The sequence below is a fragment of the Python bivittatus genome, unplaced genomic scaffold, assembly GCF_059951505.1.
Source record: "Python bivittatus isolate LINGU-HERP-01145 unplaced genomic scaffold, Pbiv_v1 ctg000850_np1212, whole genome shotgun sequence".
NCBI classification, from domain to species: domain Eukaryota; kingdom Metazoa; phylum Chordata; class Lepidosauria; order Squamata; family Pythonidae; genus Python; species Python bivittatus.
The window spans coordinates 10,984,760-11,008,368 of record NW_028277112.1 but is presented as its reverse complement, the minus strand read 5'-3'; the positions used below and the strand labels follow the sequence as shown (position 1 = coordinate 11,008,368).

The 23,609-nt window shown below is 40.3% G+C and overlaps 1 long non-coding RNA gene across 1 annotated transcript in view; it reads right to left on the bottom strand.

Annotated features, from left to right (window-relative positions):
• Positions 1 to 1,274: 1,274 nt before the first annotated feature.
• LOC148213767 (uncharacterized) overlaps positions 1,275 to 23,609 on the bottom strand; it is a 35,142-nt gene continuing 12,807 nt past the window's right edge. Inside the window, exons 3-4 of the long non-coding RNA XR_015793712.1 lie at positions 4,011 to 4,056; positions 1,275 to 2,894 (exon numbers count right to left, since the gene is read on the bottom strand). This is a non-coding gene — a long non-coding RNA (uncharacterized LOC148213767). The remainder of the gene's footprint in view (positions 2,895 to 4,010; positions 4,057 to 23,609) is intronic.

Below are 23,609 nucleotides of genomic sequence, written 5' to 3'. Positions count from 1 at the left end.
CAACCAATTAGTTGTTTATTTGGCATCTGTAACACTTGATAAATTACTATTCTATTTACTTCACTTTTTTTTAAAAAAAAAAGTATATTTGAACCCTATTTTCCTATGAATCTGCAGATTTTTAAAAAGGTTGGCTGTAAAGAGTTCTGCAATATCACTACCAAAAATTCATGGACCAACTCACTGAATATAAAATCAGACTTACTGTAGCTTATCCTATTACCACAAATTTCATCAAAAGAACTCTTATCTCTCAAGATGTCACTGAAAGATTACCCACCATCTCCATGATGAAACAATGTTATTCCAAAACTGCAAGTCAATCACCAACTTTCAAAAACATGTTCTTATGTTTCTGTTTTGCATCTCTACTGTACAGTCATCCCATAGACTTAGAAGTTTCCCGCCACTCAACAATACATCCATACATGATACACTGCTATGTTAAGTATTTTCTTCCCATCCTTGAGCAGACAGAAAAGTAGGTTAGAGCATTCTGCATTGCCCTCACTGCTGAACCGTATGCTTTCTCAGGAATGAGGCTAGAGGGTGGTGCTGTCCTTACAGTTTAAATGTGGAAAAAGTTAGGGAAAGTGATTTGTGGAGACCCTTACCAAAAGTCACCGGCTGGAAATAAAAACATCCACAAACTAATCTCTTAATGTGGAGCAGAGATAGGGCTGGGCCTTAGGAGGTGGTGAATTTTGACCTTTGTCTTTGACCAAGTGTTTTGTGCAATTCTGTTCAAAGGCAGCCCATCTTTAGCTAATATCCATAATACATGCCATTTTCAGATCAAGCTTTCCACCAGCAACAAGGCACATGCAGGTATACTTCAAGTCATGACCTTCACCAGCTTCAGGGATTTTTTCCATCTTTTGGTTTCACCAGCTAAGATGCACACTTTTGCAGAATAATTTTGATAATTTGATAATTGCTTGCCATATGCCATTATGTTTGACATCTCAAACAGCTGGGCTTGGTCTATTTTAATGGCTCTGTTCACTGACAATTTATTTGGTACAATATAGATTTAAGATACTGATAAGTTCTAACAATTGTAAATCAACATGGCCAGGAGTAGCATGGGACTAAGCACTCTGGAATAGCAGGAATTTTCTTCACATTGTCTAACTTATTAAATGCACAAAACTGATATTATGTCATTCTCCTGTTTCCTATCATGATGACTGTTACATCAAAAATAGAGTTTTAATTTATGTCAACTAGAGGATGATCTAAAATATTAATGCAAGTAAAAGTCAAATCCAGAGTACATCATTTATTAAGCATGATGGGCAGTGTATACATCAAACACAGTACATTGTAATGTGCTATATTGATCTCTATATATTAAAATATATATACACAGAAAAAAGACAGAGAGCATTCTGCCACGCAATGGTATATTCTTTTTTCACTTATATTTTAGGCTTGAATACAATGCCATACTAAATCTAGTAAGACAAAATATTAACACTTGGTTAATAATTTTTTTTATTATTCCTTATGAGATCAACAGATTTAAATTACTGATTTATGTGAAGACATAATGTCTGAAAGCTGCACAGGTCTGGATGGAAATAATCAGCTTTAGCTCAACTCTGACAAGTCTAAGTGGCTGTGGGTTTTAAGGCCCCCACATCTAGTGGCTTTCCATCATTATTTCTAGATGGGGTGATATTTCCCCAGGCAGAGTTGTTGTGCAATCTAGGGTCCTCTTGAACTTACATCTCTTGAAGATCAGGTGGCAACTATGGCCAGGACACCCTTCCCACGATAACATCCTGTGTGTCAGTTGCACCCATTTCAAGATTGGGAGGCACTGCTGACAGTCACTCATGCCTTAGCCCCAACTGGACAGCTGCAGTTGAGACTGCCCAACTGGACTACCTCTCATTGGATTACTGCAACCTATTCTATGTGAGGCTGCCCTTGAAGAACTTTCAGAAGCTTCAGCTGGTCCAGAATGCAGCAGCATGTGCATATTGAGCACACCATGGTATGCCCATACAACACTGTTGCTACATGAGCTGCACTGGCTCCCTGTAAACTTCTATGTGCAATTCAAGAAACTGGTTGTCACCTTTACAGTCATATCTGGCATGGGGCCAGGTTAATTGCAAGACTGCCTGATGGTTTCTGCCCATCCCACCAAATCGGGCACAGTGGGCATGCTCTGGGTCCCATCAGTGAAGTAGTGGCACTTGGTGGGCCCTAGAAAGTGTGCCTTCTCTGTCGTGGCATTTGCTTGTGAAACCACCTCTCCCTGAGACGTGGACAGTCCTGACCCTGCTGGTCTTCCAAAAGGCTGTGAAGATCTGGCTTGTCCCCCAGGCAGTGGGACCAAGACGTTAGCGGAGCTCTGGCATGGGTGTGGTTGCGTTTGATGTCAATAATGAGAGTTTTTAGGGGCCTCAACTTTTTCTTTAATACCTTTGTACATTTTGGATGATGTTTTTATTTTTGTTGGTCTCCCAGAGTTCCCAGATATGGGCAGCCATATCAATTTTTTTAATTAATCAAATATCTATCACTTTGCTCCACTGATGGGAAAAAAAGACATCTGGGATTAAGAACCATCATGCTCTGGCCACTTGAACTTTCCAATTGGTTTTTAAGGATGGCACAACGTAGACTATAGTGCAGTGATCAGACCTGCATGTCATGAAAGCATAGCCACAGACATTGAGTTTCTAACCTAAGGATTTCACATCCCCATTCCTGTCCCTACCTACTCCAGTAAGAGTGACACATGCTTGCTGAGCTTCAGTTCCATTTGTCCCACTATGTCAATAGTGAAGGAAGTTGGGAATTGCAGTCCAATAATATCTGGAGAGCCACGGTAGTCAATTCACTAGTGATGGTGCATCATTTTGGATCCTCAGAGTAGCCTGTAAGCAATGTAAGCCATGTTGTAATTTCAAAGATGCTCATACAGCCCTGATGAAAACAGTAAAATCTATGCAGACAATATGATGTGTTTGTATCTGTGCTAGCTTTTGGTTCAGAACTGCCAGACTGTTCTTAAAACTAAACAAATTTCACAAAACTAAACAATTTCCTGTGAAGTATAGGATATTTATAAATAACTGATATGTAAAAATACTGAATAATATAATAACTTGCTTTGTATGAGTAAACGGTATTATCTCTAGAACTTACACACAAAGTTGTGATTTATGTAATACTTAGCAAACAAGCCCTGATTTTGAAGTGCATTTTTTAAAAAAGACTGTATGCAAACGGTTACAAAATAAAACCTTGAAAAAAATAGCCCTTCCACAGATTGTTGTACAATAAGACTATTGTAGCTTCCAAGATTATCTTGACTAAGCAAGACTGAGGGAAGAGGCAAACCATCCGAAACAAGGAAAATCAACCATTTGCAAACCAAATAAATACGTGGTGCTGGTATTGGCTACCCAATTTGATTCAGTGTGGGAGGGTTGGAAGATTCAAAGCAGTGAGGATCATTTACTGTAAGTTGTCCTCAAGAACACCAAAGAAAGGCAGCAATCATAAAAAGAAAAATTGTTATGCTGTCTCACTAGTTTGTGGAAAAAGAACTTGTACTGAGTCATTTCAGTTCCATATTGCATAACTCATGTGCGTTAGGAGTAAATCTGTAAATAAGAGAAAGATATATGGAAAAATTCAAGGGCCCGCTTTTGATTTTACAACTGACTGTTCTTATTTTATTTGTAACAGCAGCAAAGTGTCGTCAGTTGCAGTCTGACAGGATGATGCATACATTGCAGCTATCACTGCTTTGCTCCGCTGACTTGGGAGACTGGTTCATTTCATGCAAGTGCATGCATAGTGATCTATCAAATTCTCAGTGGGTGCAAAGATTTAGTAGATATGTAACAGTAAAAGCATACACATCCCTGTAGTTCCTGTTGCAAGTGGCACTTGCTCATTCATGTATGTACATCTTAATCAGGATTTGCTTCACAACTCAGTAGCCTAAGCTTCTGTCTAAGTCACAAGGATGCCTAGATACTCACCAACACAAATTGATGACATTCATCTATAGTAGTCAGAGATGTAAAGCTGTGAGGGAGCAAAATTATGGACATAACTGAATATTTAGGTTAGAGTGGTGTATCATTTGAGTGAGATTCATCAACATGCCTAATATGACTGATATTTAAAGAACTAATTTCATATAGAAAGTGATATATTTGAAAATCTGCTTTATAGAATTTCTTGCACAGTCTTTGGAATACAGCAACTTTGAAGTCTTAAATATACAGAAGTTGAAAACAAAACACTTAAGACAAAAATACTTTTTTCCCCCAAAAATAGCATTTGCAAACAAAGATTCATGGCAAGCAAATCATACAAGAAGCATACCTAGTGCAGGCAGTAAAAATGTTCTTCTAAAAAGCCACAAAGATGCATATGATACCATATTCACAGCAGTTTCTCAGAGGGTCACTGCTTCAGCCATAGTAGAGATCTGCTCTGAGTTTTCTGAGTTGTGTAACACAATTATCAAGAGACTAACTGCTATAATTAAGTCCTGTGTGGTCTTGTTCCACCCATGACATGGAATCATGTCATTATTCAAAGTGACAGGCATCTGATTACAAGACCTTTTCATGTCATGGACCCCATCATTAGGACAGTTCCGAATAACAGATAAAGTCTTGCCATTATCAGCTTTGTGGATTCAAATATCTGTCTTAGGGCTTAACTCCTCAGTCTTTACTAACAAACTTGGACAGAAGGATGAAATGTCAGCTAGTTAGCTGTCAGAAGATAAAGGGATGCCACATTAAATAGGATCAGACTGCCTTTTCTGTTCCTATTAAATTTCAGCCTAGTTAGACTATATTAAAGCTATTTATAACACTTGCATCTTACACTTAGGAGCAGTCTATCTCAAATCCAGATTTCCCTAGTCCTAATGATTTCTAGAAGACATTATGGAATTCTCCATTGAAGATTACAATACAGTTTACAAACCACTGAAACAGATGTAATTAAACAATTTCTGTTAATCAAAAGCCATTAAAATTCTAAAGCCAACAGTATCACCATGAGTGATAACAATTAGTGTATAACTAAGCAACTTTATTGGCTGTGGCTGTCCAAATAGGCATGTTTTCCAGATGTGAGAAGTCTGTCATTGACATTGTTTAAGCTAAAAACTTAGGGTAGGGTTAGGGTTAGGGTTAGGCTATAAACTGAAGATGCCAGTGTCCTGCTAGTTAAATGTGGAAATCAGCAGGAAGAACATAGCTATCATTGTTTTAAAAAGGTTGTGGCAGGATAGAAATAGATAAATAAATAGATTGTGGCAGGATAGAAATCAGATAAATAAATAAAGTGGATTAATTTCTTGGATTATGAATATTACCTTCTTTTCTATTTCTTCAAATTTAGAATTGAAAACTGTCTTCGTTTCTTTTCTTTGCAATGTACTTTCATAAATTGTATGATTAAATAGAAAAAAAAAAAAGCCAGAGCTGCTAACTGTTCAAAGCTTAATGTGCTGCATAACAAGAATTAGATGTGATAATGAAGTTTCCACTGCTAAAGGGGATATTGCTAACTGATGTATGTAGTGAGAAAGATGTCCATGTAACCAATACAAATACAAGCCATCACAGGTTTTTAACTAATTCTATTAAATGTTAGTCCAGGTCCTTCTGAAACCTTACTGAAAGCTAATTTGAGTTGAGCGTTACCTGAAATATCCTATTGGAAAGTCAACTGATGCAGGCCTATGATAATAAGATGGGAAGAGCTCTACTGGATCAGGCTAATGGCACATGTAATCCAATTTTCTGTAACAAACCGTACTAACTAGATGCATTCAGGATGCTTACAAACACAAACTGGTCTTCCACTGTGCTTCCTAGGACTTGTATTATTTAGATACAGCTAATGAGACTAATATCCATTGATAGACCAATCTTCCATAAAATCATCCAATCTTGCTTTAAAACAATCAGAATTGATATCCATCATCACAACTGACAGTGACAAATTTCATTATTCAAAATGTCTTATGGAAAGAAATACTTCTTGAATTGTCCACATTTAATTTCATTGAACGGCTCCAATATCATGAGAGGAGTCAAATTTCTTTTTTCCTCTTTATAAAGCACTGATCCCCAAAGTTGTCAGCTACAAATGACACAGAAGATAGGATGTGGTAGTTTAAAGAGCAAAAAAAGATGCCAGAAGCAAGATATTAAATTTGCAAATTAATTGCTATTTCTACAGAGCTATGCTTTTTAGCAGAATGATTAGGGATAAGTGGAGCTCACTGAGAAAGTAAACAGGAAGAGCAATCAAGAGTTTGGCAGGGGAGTTCAACTGAAGAAAAGGAAGAGGCAGAAGAGAGAGGGGAAAGAAGAGAAAGGAATAGCCAAGGAGGGAGACTGCTAACTGATCATCCACTGCTATTTTGAAGAGCCCTGAAAATGTGGCTCTTCGCCCAGGAGTTTGGTGAGAATGATTGACACCCCTTTCCTTCTCTCCCATGTTCCATCTGGGGTTGTTTCTTTACTATCTTGTTTCTTTGTTTTGTGTGGGTTTTTTTGTATTGTTATTTTTAAAACGTTTTTACAATCTGTAAACTGCCCAGAGTTGCTGGGAGTCAGGCAGCATATAAATTTAATAAATTGTTGTTGTTGTTGTTGTTGTTATATCAAAAGAAGTATCAGAATTAAGAGAAATCATTGTTTCTCTTTGTTTTGTGTTGGTCAGGCTGGAGCATGTCCGAAGGGGAGCAGCTAAGATAATAAGATGCTCAGAAGGAAAAAAAAAGAGGAATGCTTGGAGGCACTGGTTATGTTTAGCCCAGATAAGAGAATACTACATGGAGAATATTAGTTATTTTCAAGTCTCTGAAGTGCTGTCATATAGAAGAAAGGGCAGAGTTGTTCAGAGTTCAAGAAGATAGGACAAGAAACAAGGAATTAGATTTTGTTGGATATCAGGAAAAAGTTCCTAGGAGTAAGAGCTGTTCCAAGAAGGAAAAGGCTGCCTCAGGAAGTGCTGGACTCTCCTGAAACTGGAGATATTAAACAGAGGCTGGGTGGTCATCTCTCAGGAATACTGTAGCAGCAGATTCCTGCACTGGTCAAGGCACTGGACTAGATAATTTCTTCCAGCCTTACTTCTATGATTCTATGATAACTTAACTTCAGCTATTTGAATAAAATTAACATTAAAATTACTGGAGCTATTATAATATGTAATTTGGTGCATCTGTGATAGAAAAGCAAAATGAAACAATAACTGAAATAGATTCAGAACTTGCAGAAAAATTCTTGTCTTCTCATTTTATTATTTCACTTTTTGAATGGCCATCATCTTCCAGAAGCCAATGAAGCCATTCATTTACTTGTATAAATTGAAGCAGAGTTACATAATTTATCCACTTTTCTATCTAAATGGAGGTTCCATTTTATAAGCAGAACTTGACATGCACCTGTCTAAGCTGCAAAAGCTGAAACTGAAATGAAATAAGGTTTAATTTTTCAACAAGACTCTATCTGTCTCTGTGTGAATTTGTTTCAGCAAATTATGAGTTGCATTAGCAAATATTTTGATTCTTTTTTTAACCCCTCAATCTCACTTTTTAAAATAAAGACGTATATCTTGTCATGCTTGATCTTCTTGATCCCATTTATGTTTCACACATATTTATTTTCAGTCACGTCAGTATTTTATTTATTTATTTATTTATTTATTTATATTTCAAATTTAGTCACTGCCCATCTCACTCAGAGAGCAACTCTAGGTGGTTTACAATAAAACCACAATAAATACAGATTAAAATACAATAAAACAATGTACATAAATAAATGTCTTCCAAGGCACTGATAGTAAATAATGGTTATTAACCTACGAGAGTGTCTTCAGGGTGCCAGCCACCTCCAGGGTTGGTTACTCACCTTCACGCCTCACACAAGTTGCCAGAGCCAAGTCTTCACTCCTTTCTGGAAGGCTGAGAGAGTGGGGGGCCACCTCACTGCTGGGGGGAGAGTGTTCCATAGGGCAGGGGCAATGGCAGAGAAGGTTCTTCTCCTGGGCCCCACCAGTTGACATTCTTTTGTAGATGGGGTCCATAATATACCTCCTCTGCCTGACCAGGTGGGATGGGTCAATGTAATGTGGATGAGATGGTCCCTCATGTAGCCTGATCCCATGCTATGTAGGGCTTTAAAGATAATAGCCAACACCTTGAATTGGACCCGGAAGCAAACTGGCACCCAGTGCAGCTCCTGTAGCAAAGGTGTTGCATGTACTATCCTTGGGGCACCCAAAATTGCCGGTGCAACCACATTTTGAACCAGCTGTAGCTTCCAGATACTCTTCAAGGGTAGCCCCATGTAGAGCGCATTGCAATAGTCTATACAGCAGATGACTAGGGCATCAGTGACTGACTGGGGGGCCTCCTGATCCACTGGCACACAACACAAAGTTGAGCAAAGACCCTCCTGGCCATAACTGCCACCTGCTCCTCAAGCAGGAGTCATGAGTCCAGGAGGACTGCCAGGTTCTGCACTGGGTCTGTCTGAGGCAGTGCCACCCCTTCCAAGACCAAAAATGGTAAACTCCCAGATATAGAGAAGCCCCCAAACCACAGCCACTCTGTCTTCAGCCGAAGCCTGTTGCTCCCCATCCGGGCCACTACAGCCTCCAGGCACCATGAAAGCATCACTCAAATCACCCAGGCTGGAGATGTATAATTGGGTACTATCTCCATATTGATGATACCTCATCCCATGGTGGTGGATGATCTCACCCAGTGGTTTCATGTAGATGTTAAAAAGAAGTGGGGAGAGTACCAAATCCTGTGGCACCCCACAAAGGAGGGGCCACAGGCTGGATCTCTCACTCCCTATCAACACCAATTAGGACCAGCCTTGAAGGGAGGAGGTGAATCAGCACAGAACTGCATCACCCACCCTCAACTCCCCAAGCCAACCCAAAAGGATACCATGATCAATGGTATCGAAAGCTGCTGAGAGGTCAAGAAGAGTGAGGATGGATGCACTACTCCCATCCTGCTCTTGCCAGAGATCATCCAAAAGTGCAACCAATGCTGTTTCCGTCCCATATCCAGGCCTGAAACCCAACTGAAAAGGATCCAGATAATCTGCTTCATCCAGGATTCTCTGGAGCTGCAATGCCAGCACTTTCTCAACCACCCTCCCTAAAAAGGAGAGGTGGGAGACTGGACAAAAATTGTCTAGTACAGTGGGATCCAGCAATGGTTTCTTGAGGAAGGGGTGCACTAGTACCTCTTTAAAGATGGCCAGAAACACTCCCTCCCTCAAGGATGAATTCACCATTGCCTGGACCCACCCACACGTCACCTCCCAAGCTGCCTTAACCAGCCAGGAAGGGTATGGATCTAACTGACAAGTGGTGGCATTTACAGATTGGAGGAACCTATCCAATTCCTTGGGCCCAACAGGATCAAACTGTTCCCAGATACAGTGGGGCAAAAAAGTATTTAGTCAGCCACCAATTGTGCAAGTTCTCCCACTTAAAAAGATGAGAGAGGCCTGTAATTTTCATCATAGCTATACCTCAACTATGAGACACAAAGTGGGGGAAAAAATCCAGAAAATCACATTGTCTGATTTTTAAAGAATTTATTTGCAAATCATGGTGGAAAATAAGTATTTGGTCAATATCAGAAGTTCATCTCAATACTTTGTTATATATCCTTTGTTGGCAATGACAGAGGTCAAACGTTTTCTGTAAGTCTTCACAAGGTTTTCACACACTGTTGCTGGTATTTTGGCCCATTCCTCCATGCAGATCTCCTCTAGAGCAGTGATGTTTTGGGGCTGTCGCTGGGCAACATGGACTTTCAACTCCCTCCAAAGGTTTTCCATGGGGCTGAGATCTGGAGACTGGCTAGGCCACTCCAGGACCTTGAAATGCTTCTTATGAAGCCACTCCTTCGTTGCCCGGGCAGTGTGTTTGGGATCATTGTCATGCTGAAAGACCCAGCCACGTTTCATCTTCAATGCCCTTGCTGATGGAAGGAGGTGTTCACTCAAAATCTCACGATACATGGCCCCATTCATTCTTTCCTTTACACGGATCAGTCGTCCTGGTCCCTTTGCAGAAAAACAGCCCCAAAGCATGATGTTTCCACCCCCATGCTTCACAGTAGGTATGGTGTTCTTTGGATGCAACTCAGCATTCTCCCTCCTCCAAACACGAGTTTAGACCAAAACGTTCTACTTTGGTTTCATCTGACCATATGACATTCTCCCAATCCTCTTCTGGATCATCCAAATGCTCTCTAGCAAACTTCAGACAGGCCCAGACATGTACTGGCTTAAGCAGGGGGACACGTCTGGCACTGCAGGATTTGAGTCCCTGGCAGCGTAGTGTGTTACTGATGGTAGCCTTTGTTACTTTGGTCCCAGCTCTCTGCAGGTCATTCACTAGGTCCCCCCGTGTGGTTCTGGGATTTTTGCTCACCGTTCTTGCAATCATTTTGACCTCACGGGGTGAGATCTTGCATGGAGCCCCAGATCAAGGGAGATTATCAGTGGTCTTGTATGTCTTCCATTTTTTAATTATTGCTCCCAAGTTGATTTCTTCACACCAAGCTGCTTGCCTATTGCAGATTCAGTCTTCCCAGCCTGGTGCAGGTCTACAATTTTGTTTCTGGTGTCCTTCAACAGCTCTTTGGTCTTGGCCATAGTGGAGTTTGGAGTGTGACTGTTTGAAGTTGTGGACAGGTGTCTTTTATACTGATAACAAGGTCAAACAGGTGCCATTACTACAGGTAATGAGTGGAGGACAGAGGAGCCTCTTAAAGTAGTAGTTACAGGTCTGTGAGAGCCAGACATCTTGCTTGTTTGTAGGTGACCAAATACTTATTTTCCACCATGATTTGCAAATAAATTCTTTAAAAATCAGACAATGTGATTTTCTGGATTTTTTTTCCCATTTTGTCTCTCATAGTTGAGGTATACCTATGATGAAAATTACAGGCCTCTCTCATCTTTTTAAGTGGGAGAACTTGCACAATTGGTGGCTGACTAAATACTTTTTTGCCCCACTGTAATAGGATAAGCAGGTTCCCCAGGCATCTCCATGGGCCATGCCAGTTGGTGTCCAACTGGGAACGGATCCAAGCAATTTTATCCTCCAGATGCCCAGAAAACTCCTCTGCATGGCCCTGAAGGTGGGTCACTGGGCCCACCTTTCTCAAAAGAAATTGAGTGATCTTAAACTGGGTGGCATTCTGCAGATGCAATAAGAGTGGAGAAATATTGATGTTTTGCTGCTCTTACCACTACAAAGTAGATCTTAATAGTGGCTCTAGCTTGTGTTCGGTCGGGTTCAATCCTTGTTTTCCTCCAGTGGCACTGTAGACGTCTCTTAATCCTTTTCAGGACCCTCAACTCCTCTGTAAACCATGGGGAGTATCAGGCTCAATGGGTCAAGAGAGGTCGCATGGGCACGATCTTGTCCAAGGCCTTGACTACCTCCCTATTTCAGGTGGCAGCTAGACCCTCCACTGGACCGTGCAGCAGATCCTCAGGTATAACCCCCAGCTCCCTTGGAACCCCATTGGGTCCATCAGTCACTGGGGGTGGACCAATCAGATGGTTTACAAAAGATGCTACTCTTTAACATCAGTTTTGTAAAGGAGTAACATCTTTTACATCTTGTATTTAACTTAAAATAGTAGAGGTCATGGAATACATTTATAGATTCAAATAATTTGATTACAAGAGACAATGCCAAAGCATTCTATTTCTCTGCCCCTTTTTATTCAAACTACTGATAAGATGCATAGCAGTAGTTTCACTTCTTTAGCCTCAAGTTTGCAAGTAAGATCTACAGCTTCTAATTGTTCTATGTACTATTCCAAATATTCTCCGTCTTTTGCTGATAAGACAGTATTTCTAAAGTATAAGTGAGAGCATTTTTTCCAGAATTCCAACTTTCAGCTATATTCATATACTAAACAGCCTGTGACCCATTGGGTCATCATTTCAGAGATATTTCCTTACCTAAACAGAGAAACAGAATGACCAAGGGCAAAAAAGCTGTGGGAGTATGAGCGACTTACAACCTGTTGCCAACTTCACCATTAACTTTGTTTGTGGGAAGCTGGCAGGGAAGGCCAGAAATCTTCCCTTCCTCCTTCCTTCCTCTTTCCCTCCCTCCCTCCCTTTTCCTCCCTCCCTCTCCATATATAATACAGGCTTACGCGATTTGCCTTCCCTTCATGACCCTCAGGAGAGCCCTGGTGAAGCCGCCTCCTCCTCCTCCTCCTCCTCCTCCTCCTCTCGGCTGACCCATGGAACTGCCTGCCACTTTGCTGGGAGGAGGTGGGACAAAGGGAGCTGCAGACTGCACCCCAGCTCCCCATTCCAACATGACCCCAAGGGCCCCTTCCCTCAAGGGAAGAAGAGGGTTCACCCACTGGCCACCAGCAATCCCCAACCAGCCCTACCTTACCAGCAGGCATCCAAGTCACTCCCTCATTCCTTCATCAATATCCACCACCATTAAGAGATTTCAAATTTCTGCCTTGTTTCCAAAGCAGCCAGTCGCCACTCTCCCATCAGGCTTTGCCACCAACTGATTGGGTGTAGGGGACAGAGGGAGGTGGGAAAGAGGTTGGGGATATGCCCAAGATGATCACATGACCTGGATTGATGGTGGTGGTGCGGCTAAAGCAGCCAGCCGAATTTCCCAAATTTTAATCCCATGGGAGTAATGGGTCCCAGATTTTGGACACATTCCGTAAGTTAACCCATGAGGTACCTTGGTTCAAAAATTGTTGCCTGTGATGCACTGTTTTGCCCAGTTGATGGTTACAGACACAAAAGTTTTAGTAGTATGTAGATATGTGAAGTATTATACAACTTTACATGTATGTACACTATTCTAATTCTACTATCAGATTCAGCCCAAGAACAACAGCGAGACAGTTCAGAATCAGTTTAGCTCCTTTATTAGCTTACATCTAACAGACAGAATCTTGCCAAACTAATTCTAATCCCCAACAACAGCAACTATAACCATGATGCCCTTAGGGAGAGGCCAGTCTCCTTTTCTTGACTTTCCCACACTCCAGCTGGGGGCTGAGGAGGTGCTTTCCCTGGAATCTCTCTTCCCCCTCCCGGCAACCTTGAAGTTCCATTCCAGAATCCTGCCCGCTCATGTCTTCCATCATATCTACCTCTATCCACTCTTCCTAATTCTAGAGTTAAGGAAGGGCTTAAAAATATTAGTGGCAAGATGTTTTCTTTCTCTGGTTCAGCCAGAGGATGAAAGTAGCACATACCATTAAAACTTACTAAGACAATACAATGGATATCAGAATGAAACATATTGTAATTTCCCTATTGGGAATTCTACTCATCCTGATGCAAAGGTCAGGGGAAAGGCCAGTTTAAACCCCTTTCTAAAGGCCTGCAAGGTCAACTGCAGGTTAAGGGGAAGATCATTCCAAAGGGCCAGGGCCACCATCATCTTGGGTCACATAAGATGATGTTGTTTCATCTTTTTCCCACAGTCCTCCTGGGTGTTTTAAGACCTCCCCCTTTGCTACTCTGTATCTGCCATCTTTCCTTCTCCTCTCACCTTTCTGTCAGAATCTAAACTAACACCTACTCTCAGTTCTTTATCAGCAAAACAAGTACAAACTATTTTGCTTGGTTATCTGAATGGATATGTGATGCACTAGAAGATGCCATGGCTAAAGATAACCTTATCACCCTAGGGATTGAATTTGGAACCTTTCGCATGTGAAGTATATTAAGGAGGGGATCATGTCTCTTCCATAATGAGGAAGATTTTATTAGGGCTGAATAAAGCTCTACTAAACAAAGTTTAGCTTCCCAGATGTGGTAAGAAAAGAACCACAAGTGATTCATGGGTATTCCACTCACTCTTCCTGTGTAACTGCTAAAATGGAGAATTGTGCATCTCTTTTACCTTGAGAGGCAATATATCTCCCTACATGTGTCTAAGCCACAATCATTTGGTAATTTTAAACCCCAGTATTATTTTCTTAATTGGTGGCAGGGAAAGCTGTTAATGACCATATGCCTTTCTTAGAAACAAGCACCATTTTGAAAGAATAACAACTAATCTAAAAATATATAAGCACCTACATCTATATCCAGCTGCCCTCTCTGAGTGTAAAATATTTTAAAAAGTAGTAAAATTAATAGTAATGCAGAGCAGCATTAGCCTTGTCGATAGGAGTATGGATTTGTCCAACCATATATTAATACAGAGTCTATTTACTATTCCTTTAATCCCCTGTTGCTGTCTGGAGGTTAATTGGAGGGTCCTATCTGAAGGCCCCAGTTAGGGGGCTGGGCTTTGGCCTAAACTTCACCCTTAACTTGTGCCATTGGCCAAAATAAATACAATAAACTATTTTACCATCTCTCTTCAGTCAATTGGCAATTCATTTACTTGTAATATTTCAGAGCTCAACTGCACAGATTTGCTTATCAGATATAGACTATACAGTTGGACATGTGTGCAAGAGGATGCCTAATTGAGACCTTGCTGTTGGCTGTGTTCTTTTACTAACTTCTGCTGGTAACTGAGGACTGAGAATTTCATGTTGGTTCCTTTTCAGTTCAATACCAGGAGACAAAATGCTACATATACTTTAAAAGTTTGTTTGGGCTCCCATTAACTTTCATTTCTTCCTTAGTTTTCACTATTTGATCAAGACAAATTGCCTATAGAATCAAAAGGAGAGATCTGTGGTATTCGGTAACCTCATTAACCAATATAGGACTTCTTCACCATAGTCCATGCTATCAAAACAAATCTCCCACTTGTCAATAAATTGCATGAAATTACATGACAGTGTGTTACACTCTCTCACTGTGTCAAATTATAGAGACAGAATAGCAACACTTGAAAACAATATGATGCTACCTATTGAGTGCTGTGATGGACCATGTGAGAGGAGGGAGAACACATTTATAGATCCTTCCTTGAGATCTGCTACTTTTCTGAAAACACTTCTTTCAGAATTCATATTATTAGAAAAGAAAATGTTGTTGCCTACAGTATCCTATTGGAAGCAGGGTAATTTTCTTCTCATGTCCTTAATCAATACAGCAATGTTTTGTTCTCTTCTCAGAATGGCTTTACTGCTGTAGCAAGATATAATGGAGAAAATTTTCAACCAAGGCAACAGAGATACACTTTCCTGAGTGCTGATTTTAATCAGAACAAAAAGAAAAGTGCTGGAAAGGGAAAGGACTTTTTTTCTTTCACACACACACACACACACACAAATGTTAGAAGATCAGCAGTTTTATATCTGAGTTTATTATGAACTCAGACAGCACTATCACGTGGGTTATAAAGAAGGTCTTTATAGCACCTCCAGTACTATTTGTTCTATCTGGAGTCTCAGGACACACAGAAACAAAAAGGTTGCAAAAAGAGTCTTCCACAGCTCTGTCTGCTTTTGTTGCATTGATGAAAGCACTACTGCACCATTGCATTGCAAATGCATCCCACTTAGATGTGCACACAACACACAAAAGGGGTGGGGTACATGGTGTAATAGCACAATGTGCTTTTTATCAGACTGATAAAATGATAAACCTGATTCTCCCCATGTGGACCCCACTGGCAGGTTTGTAACTTTTATTTCTAACTAAAAAACTCTCTCATGCACACATAGACACTTATCCAACTAGTCCAGCCCTCAAGGCTGGCCTGGAGCTCCAGAAGAATCAAGGTGGGATGCCCACCTTGCATAATATGACATTTTATGTGATAGCTCTGAAGTATTACATTTCCCATAGACTTTTTAAACTTCTGACAATGCTTGGACATCCATAGGGGGACAAAGGGTGGCAAATGACAAAACATGCATCAGAAGATCTGAACACAAACACCATCCCTTTTCTACATGCTTTGTGCTGTTGTACACAAGTACGTGAGGAGCAGCAGTTGCGCTGTGGTGCACTGACACACATTTTGTCATTTGGACAGAACCTCTAGTTGCTTTGGGCACGTGTGTTCATGCCTCCTGGCACTCATCCAACTGAGAGCCATCATCTTATCCAATCCACACAGGACCATCTTTTGTTTTTTGACCCACTGTGTTTGTCCCTTGTTGAGGCTACCTAGAGTTCTCTATTCTGGTGTGTTTTTTTCCCCTTACGTTGCATAAATTGAACACAGAACAAGCCCTTCTGTCTCTATGGCCTGCTTTGAGTGGGACTTATATACACTATCTTTCATATGTAGTATCCATTATGCTTTCTTTGTATCCATTATGCTTTCACACAAAGTATATATGCATGTAGGTAAACATGTGTATGTGTACATGTATATATGCACACACCAATCAGCTATACATTATATATATACATTGGTAGCAATGCGATCACACCTTTCTACCCTTTCTTGCACAGCTCTGAAATTCAACATTATATTATCAGTGTTCAAGGCTTAAGCCTTCTTTTCGTCATTTCATGTCAGTTTACCTGCAACTGGAACACAGCTGGTTTTCTGCAACAATGCAGAAATTATAGGTGGTTCATTTTTTTAGTGGTGGAAACTCACCCTGCCTCCTGGCTCTGAACTTCAGTATGCTGTGCACGCAACACACAAAAGGGGTGGGATTTGTGGTGTAATAGCACAATGTGCTTTTTATCAGACTGCTAAAATGATAAACCTGTATGCTGTCGGCTATCACTTCCACCACTACCAACCCACCATCATAGCAGCAAGTATTCTTGGTTATAGGCACTGGGAAAAGCATGTGATGGCAAAACACCAACATGCCATCCCTTTTCCTTCACAGGTTGCATTAGGATTTTAAATGCAGGCAGGAGGCAAGTTTGCAGCCAGAGATTTTCCTCATAGCAGCTACTAAGGTTTTTTTTTTTTTTTAATTGTTGTCAAAACAATCAGACAAAGGTAGGGCTACTAGATATGGATAAACTCTGGATAAACACCAAATGGCAGCAAATGTAAAGACATCTTGGAAGAATTTGCACTATAGACTCAGGCAGAGTTGTCTCATCATAATCCAGACCTTTTTGGTAGGGAATTATTTAGTCTTGCAGAGGATTTCAAATTTTCAGGCCTGAAAACACCTGTTCACTGAAAAAATAATAATAATCCCAGAACCTCTGATTAAAGAGTAGGGCTTCTGAATGTTGGTTGAGAAGCCTCACTCTTTCCACTGTACCATAGAAAAATTGCTGTGGATGCTGCTAATTGTAGATGGGAGTAGATGGCTGAGGTCATTCAAGAGTTATATTTCTTTTTTCCCATAGTCCCTTGCAGAATTTTAAAACTCTTTGCAAGTGTCTCAGGGGAAAAAAAAATAAATCTCCACAAAGGACTAAGGCTTAGTCCCTTGAAGAGAGGGTTGTTTTTTTCCCCACGTTTAGTCTTTTGCAGAGAGGCCCTACCTCCCACCCCACCCCCTTCAGTTTTGCAAAGCCCATTCCTATTTTTGAGCTGGCAAGGAGGAGATAGGCATTCTCATAGATAGGAGAAATGGAAGTGTCATGGTTGGCAAACTAAGATGGATTGAGATTTGCTGTTGAAGATTTGCTGCTGGTTTGAGAGCTGGGGCAAGATTTTCAGAAGTGGAGCTGGGTGCACTGATAAAATAAAATGGAAAAGATGATGCTAGAATTATAGCAAAATATATTTCAAATGGGGGATAATTATCAGTTAGGAAACTTTAGAAGCACAAGAAATAAGAACAATTCTGTTGGATTAGATCAAATCCTACCAGGTCCAGTGAACCTTTTTTCTGTAACAGTCAGCCAGAAGCCAAGTTGTCCTTATATCCAGTGCCTCTCTGTGGTTTTTGGTCAACCACCATGGAAAACAGTATGCTGAATTAGATAGGGTCTTTGTCTGATCTAGCAGACCTCTTGTTCATATTACATGCATCACTAGGAGCTAGCAGAGGAAATGTGTGGGCTAGGAGTACATGGTGTACTCTTTACAATCCACTCCCCATTGTTGGGCATAGATGGCTATTCCTTAGCTGCTTGCTAGTACTGTGCAGCATTACATTATTTCACAATCTCGGTCAACTTCTACCCAGGTTTTCACCTTCTTTTAAATAAAATAATGTAACAAAATACAATAAAACCTATGTACTTGTTCTTGTAAATTATCCCTGCAATTATCCTAAAAGGATAATTTGTGTGTAAATTTTGTAAATTTGGGAGTTGTGATGGGAGAAGAGAAGGAAACATCTCAGAAGCAAATAAAGAGAAACTGTCTAATAATCACAGGGGAAGAAAGCAAACATATTCTACAAATTGGATGCAATGTGCATCAATCATTCAAAATATACAAAGACACGACAACTAGCTGTGAAGTGAATCATTGCTGCCAGGACTGACACAAAGGTATGCTGATGATACAAACAGAGAATCAGTACAGAGGCCCTAGTGTGATATTTAAAACACAAAATCGTTCTTCAATTTATTTAGTTATATCAGTATATATAAATAAGTGTAGGTCCTCATTATGAGGTGTGTTTAAGTCAGAAGCATCCGGCTCTGGAAGCCAGTCCATACTCAGACACTGAATTGTCAATCTCCCCTCAACATAAGTACAGCAAAATCATAGCTTCTTCTTGTGGCACCAGTCAGAGAGCAGCTGTGCCTCTTAAATCATCCACCCAGGTCTTCACTTCTGTGTGGGTGGTAGAAAGAGAACAGAATGACAGAGCCAGCAATGAGTGCCAAAGAATTTAGGAGTAGTAGCCTGGGTCATGCACATAACAGGAAATGGCTTGTGCTGCCCACAAGAGGAGACTGGGTCCTGCTCTCATTTCAGATCCCCACTCGGCTACAAAGTTCAGCAGAAGATTTAGGGCCAGCCACTAAGTCTAGCCTATTGCCCAGAAGTGTTGTGAAAATATATCTAGTACAAGCACATTGGAACAAAGGCAAGATAATAACCAAATGATGATGCAGGATCTGTGCACACTAGCACATCCAGCAGTTTCAAGAGCTCTGCAATTTCAGGACTGGAAGACTGCTATCTGACAATGGTGGTAGTATCATAGCCTTCACTAAGGGAAGCCATTCCTTTAGATCTGTCTTTGATGAGTAATAGATTGGATTATACATCAGGGACTGACTTGTATACTCAGACCACAAAACTCAGTGGCAGCATAAGCATCTACAAACGTCAGTCTTCCAAGTTCACCATTTTTGTTGGTGTGGATCTGACAATGCCAAAATGGGTGAGAAGGTTGGGGGACTTCACCACTGGCAGGGATATATTTAGAAATGACTCCTTTGTCAATTCACCAGAGTAAGTAGTTTGGGGAACGAATCCCACAATCTACCTCAGGAATAGCTCTAAATATTTTGTTGCCTGAATTGAAGGGTAAGACCCTGCTCTCACTCCACCTTGTTTGGAACTCAACCGGCAATTGAATTTCACAACAGTATTTGCAACAAGATTTAGCTTTGGGGTTGCAAAGCAGCCCATGTTGCACACCCAGTTGGCCTCACTCTGCCTAAAGGTAGACTTTGCTTTGTCAATCATGTAATATGCATGTATTTTCTACTGATCAAGTTAAAAATTATTTTTACTCACCTGATAAGTGAAAGCCTTTTTCCCCCCCTGATTGGATGAAAGTGAGCAACAGAACTTTGGAAAGATTTTGAGTTAAGACTTGATTAACATAAAGTAAGTTTTCAGCATGAACTAACTGAGGTATAGCACTTTTCTCCCACCAGAAATGCAATTCAGTGTGAGCTGTTTCCTAAAGGAAAAGCACATGTGAGAATTTAGATTATTTTGTCTAGCACAGCTGCTGCTTGTACTGCAAAACGAGAGCTGCAACTGATGACAAGGTAGTATGGAACTTGACACCTCTTCTGGCATGCACCCAAGAACACAGAATGTTTTAGCTGGCCTGTGGTATGTGATACATTTCTTAATTGTTGATCACACATAATTAGGACAATGAAAGCTTAGTTTAATGAAAGCAGTTAGGTTAAACCAATGGGCTCTACTATACTTGGACAGACTTTGTTAGTCTTGGAATGTGATTCTGCAGAATAACATTTTATAAACAGGACTAAATAGTATCTTCTCTTCACAAACTATCAACCTAGAATTATGGCTGACACCCCAAGCCACAGTAAATGTTGTATGCTGAATAAACGTCAAGTAGTCTGAAGGGGATATAATGCCTAAAATAAACTTTTCTCCTTAAAGATGTTAAAGTCAAAACTTGCATGGGAATGTCAGCCAGGCAAAGAAATAATTATCTCATACTTTGGCTAAACATTTTCTACCGATTTGTATTGACTTAGGCTGCAATCCTATGTACACGCATCTAGTAATAAATCCAGCTGACTCCAATGGGACTTACTTCTGAGTAGACATGCACAGCACATTTCTTTGATCTCAATAAGACTGTATTGTTATTCTTATTATGATGAATGGCCCAATCATAATTAAAGTTGTATTCAACTGTGCTAAAATCTATAAGATTAAAAGTCTTAGTAATAAGCAACACATATCTACTGATGTACATAATATATAGAAAGGCTCAGCACAGTTAAAAAAAACAACAACCCACAGTTGTTTCCTGGAATGATTAAAAGAAATCTTCAGGTGGTGATCGTGGTAGTAAACATCATAATTCTGTAGCCTTGCACCAAGTAACGAAATAAAGTGTTGTGAACCTCTGTTGAAGGACTGTGAACAAATGTAATGGCATCGTGGACCAGTGCTGCACAACCTTTTCAGGGTGAGGCCTACACATCCTTTCAGTGGGATATGGGGCCACACCCCAAAAACTAGGCAGGACCAGGCTGGGTGTGTTAAAGGCAAAAATTAAATTTGACAGAAGTAGAGAACTCAAGAAAAAAGTGGTTCCAATTCTCCAACAATAGCAGCTAACCTAATGAATTCAAATCATGAGAGTATAACCAATTGCATCCTTACCTATTAAAAGGAATACATAAAAAATTTACCTCCATGTGATTTTTTTTAATATTCTTGATGAAGAGATGAAGACAAGTTGTCCTGTCTCAAAGCAGGGAAGAAAGTTCACACATGGACTTACCTAGAAAAATTAAATGTTAGTATATGAAAAAACTCTGGACTATGTATGACTTCCTGTCTATTTCAGTGATTCTATTGTTCCTTTCTACCAGTCACCCTCCCTTCCCCCAAACATTTGTTTATATGCCTATACATCTAAAGCTAAGCTTCATTTATCTAAAATTCTATAGGCTGAGCCACTATCACCCAACAGCAGAATTAGAGACATCATATAGATCAGCAAAAAGAAATGTCTTCATACTCATTCATCCATAACAACCTAAAACTACACTCTTTACCTGCTGATGTTGGCCATAAGCAGTAGGACTTGAGTACTCTACTTATAAATAATTTCAAATGTTCTATTGATACTTTGGAGTACGTGTTCTTTTTACATTTCTATAACTCACAGTCTTTTAAATTATCAATTGAATCCTACATTCTTCTACTGAACGCCAATAATTTCAGTGGGAATTAATCTCTCAGTAGGACTGCAAGCTAAGACATTTATGTATCTAGACATTTGTTCATGTCAATAAATTCCTGTTCCAGTTATTCAAATAATCCTTTCTTAAAAGGAATAATAAGTGAGCAAATATTCCATATGGGAAACAAAGTGCTGTAATTTCAGTGTATTAAAAGAAATGTGCATGGAGAATAAAGATTATTCTTTTTATTCATTGTATGCTTCCTGAGGCTTTTTGCTCTTTAAATTTGTTCTAATATTATCAGAATTGATTTTTAGTCACTGTAATCCCAGAGGTGATGCCTTTGGTGAAGCTTTTGTTGGGTGACTATAATGAAGCATCAGTTTGCAGGCCAGTTGCTCTACTTGCAATTAAATTCTTAAATCAGGGCGCTCCTTTCCTCAAAAAAAAAGCTAAATATAGATGTATGGCATTTTCCAGATGTCCCACTTTGGCATATGTACGTGTGTGGTCTGTGTCTATGTATTTCTAGAATGGTAAGAAAGGAAGTTCAGACATATTGATACATAGATTTTAAAATACAGATTTTATTTTATAGATTTTTCTTCAGATTTGAAATTTGCTGGAAACTTTTAACTGAACTCCTAAGGTCACTGGCAGAAAGAGGGCAACCTAGACAATGGAGCTAGGTTGTTTTGCATGCAGGCCCGCCTCCTGACATCTCTAGTTATAGTAGCAGATACTAGGAAAGGTGTTGTACAGTAGACTAGGATGGGCTAACTCTGAGTTGGTACAGACATTCTCAAAGTCATGACCCACTGCAGGGCAGCAAACAAATTCGAGGGGGCACAATTGCTCCTGCTTTGCATGGTTGCGTGTAGCCTTTGCTGAGCTGCTGGTACTGGACTAGGCCACATGTAGGATCCAGGTCTTTAATGGCCTTTGCACTTGCAGAAACAATTTCTGCAATAGCAATAGCCCTAACTTGTTCCTCAGTACTGCCTAAAGCAACCTGGCCAGGACCAAGGTACTCTGACTACCTTAGCCTTAGCCTTTTTCCAAGGGTAGCTTTTTCTGGCCTTATTCATGAATGGTGTTACTCTGATTTTTGGAACCTGATGCTCAGTTCCAGTAAGTCAAGTGCTTCTCCGATTCACTTTTATGCAGTCCTTGATACCTCATGATGGACATCCAGAACATTCAGGAAGCAACCCCTAGGAAGAATCCAGGAAGAGCTGTGGAAGAGGGGCAAGATGAAATGAGGCAAGAGACCCTCAATCCTGACAACCCTAAATTACTATATCAGAAATTCAAAAGCAGAACTACCATAATGCTAGTTTTTTTTTTATTTTCTTGATTTATATGCTGCCTTTGCAAGCAATGGCAAACTACTTATGTAAGGCTGCCAATAAAACTGCATTTATATGGTCACCAGGAGCTGAGCTCAGTGTCTACCTCACTCTACCTAAAGGTAACTTCTACAGAACTTTCTGTAGAGCGTATGGAAGATGAGCTTGACAGAGACATGCAGGAACTGTTACCTAGGCAACAGGGGCTGAAGCATTTTTAAAGTCCAGAACTATGAGATAACATTTATTTATTTATTTATCAATCATATTTATATAGCCACCCATCTCACACAAGGTGACTCTGGGCAGTGTACAACAATTAAACATCTGGAAGTGGCTCGGGCAGATGCCTCCTTAATTCACTGAACTATAAGAAGGAGGAGTTATGGCATAATCAGATTTGCAAGTTTCTATTATTACAGGTAGTCCTCACTTACAGACCATAATTGGGACCAGCAACCCCATCACTAAGCTACGTGGTTGTAAAATGAAACATCATGTGACTGTACCCAATTTATGATGTCAGTTTGTCAGTTCTGGCTGCGGCTGTTAAGTGAATTACCATGGGTCATTAAGCACAATGTCACATGACTGCGATTTGTGATTTTCTGCCAGCTTCCCCATTGACTTTGCTTGTTGGAAGCTGGCTGTGAAGGTCGCAAATGGCAATCACATGACTGCAGGACACCGTGACCGTCATAAATGCACACCAGTTGCCAAGTGCCAGAATCGCAATCACATGACCATGAGGACACTGTGATGGCCACAAGTTTGAGGA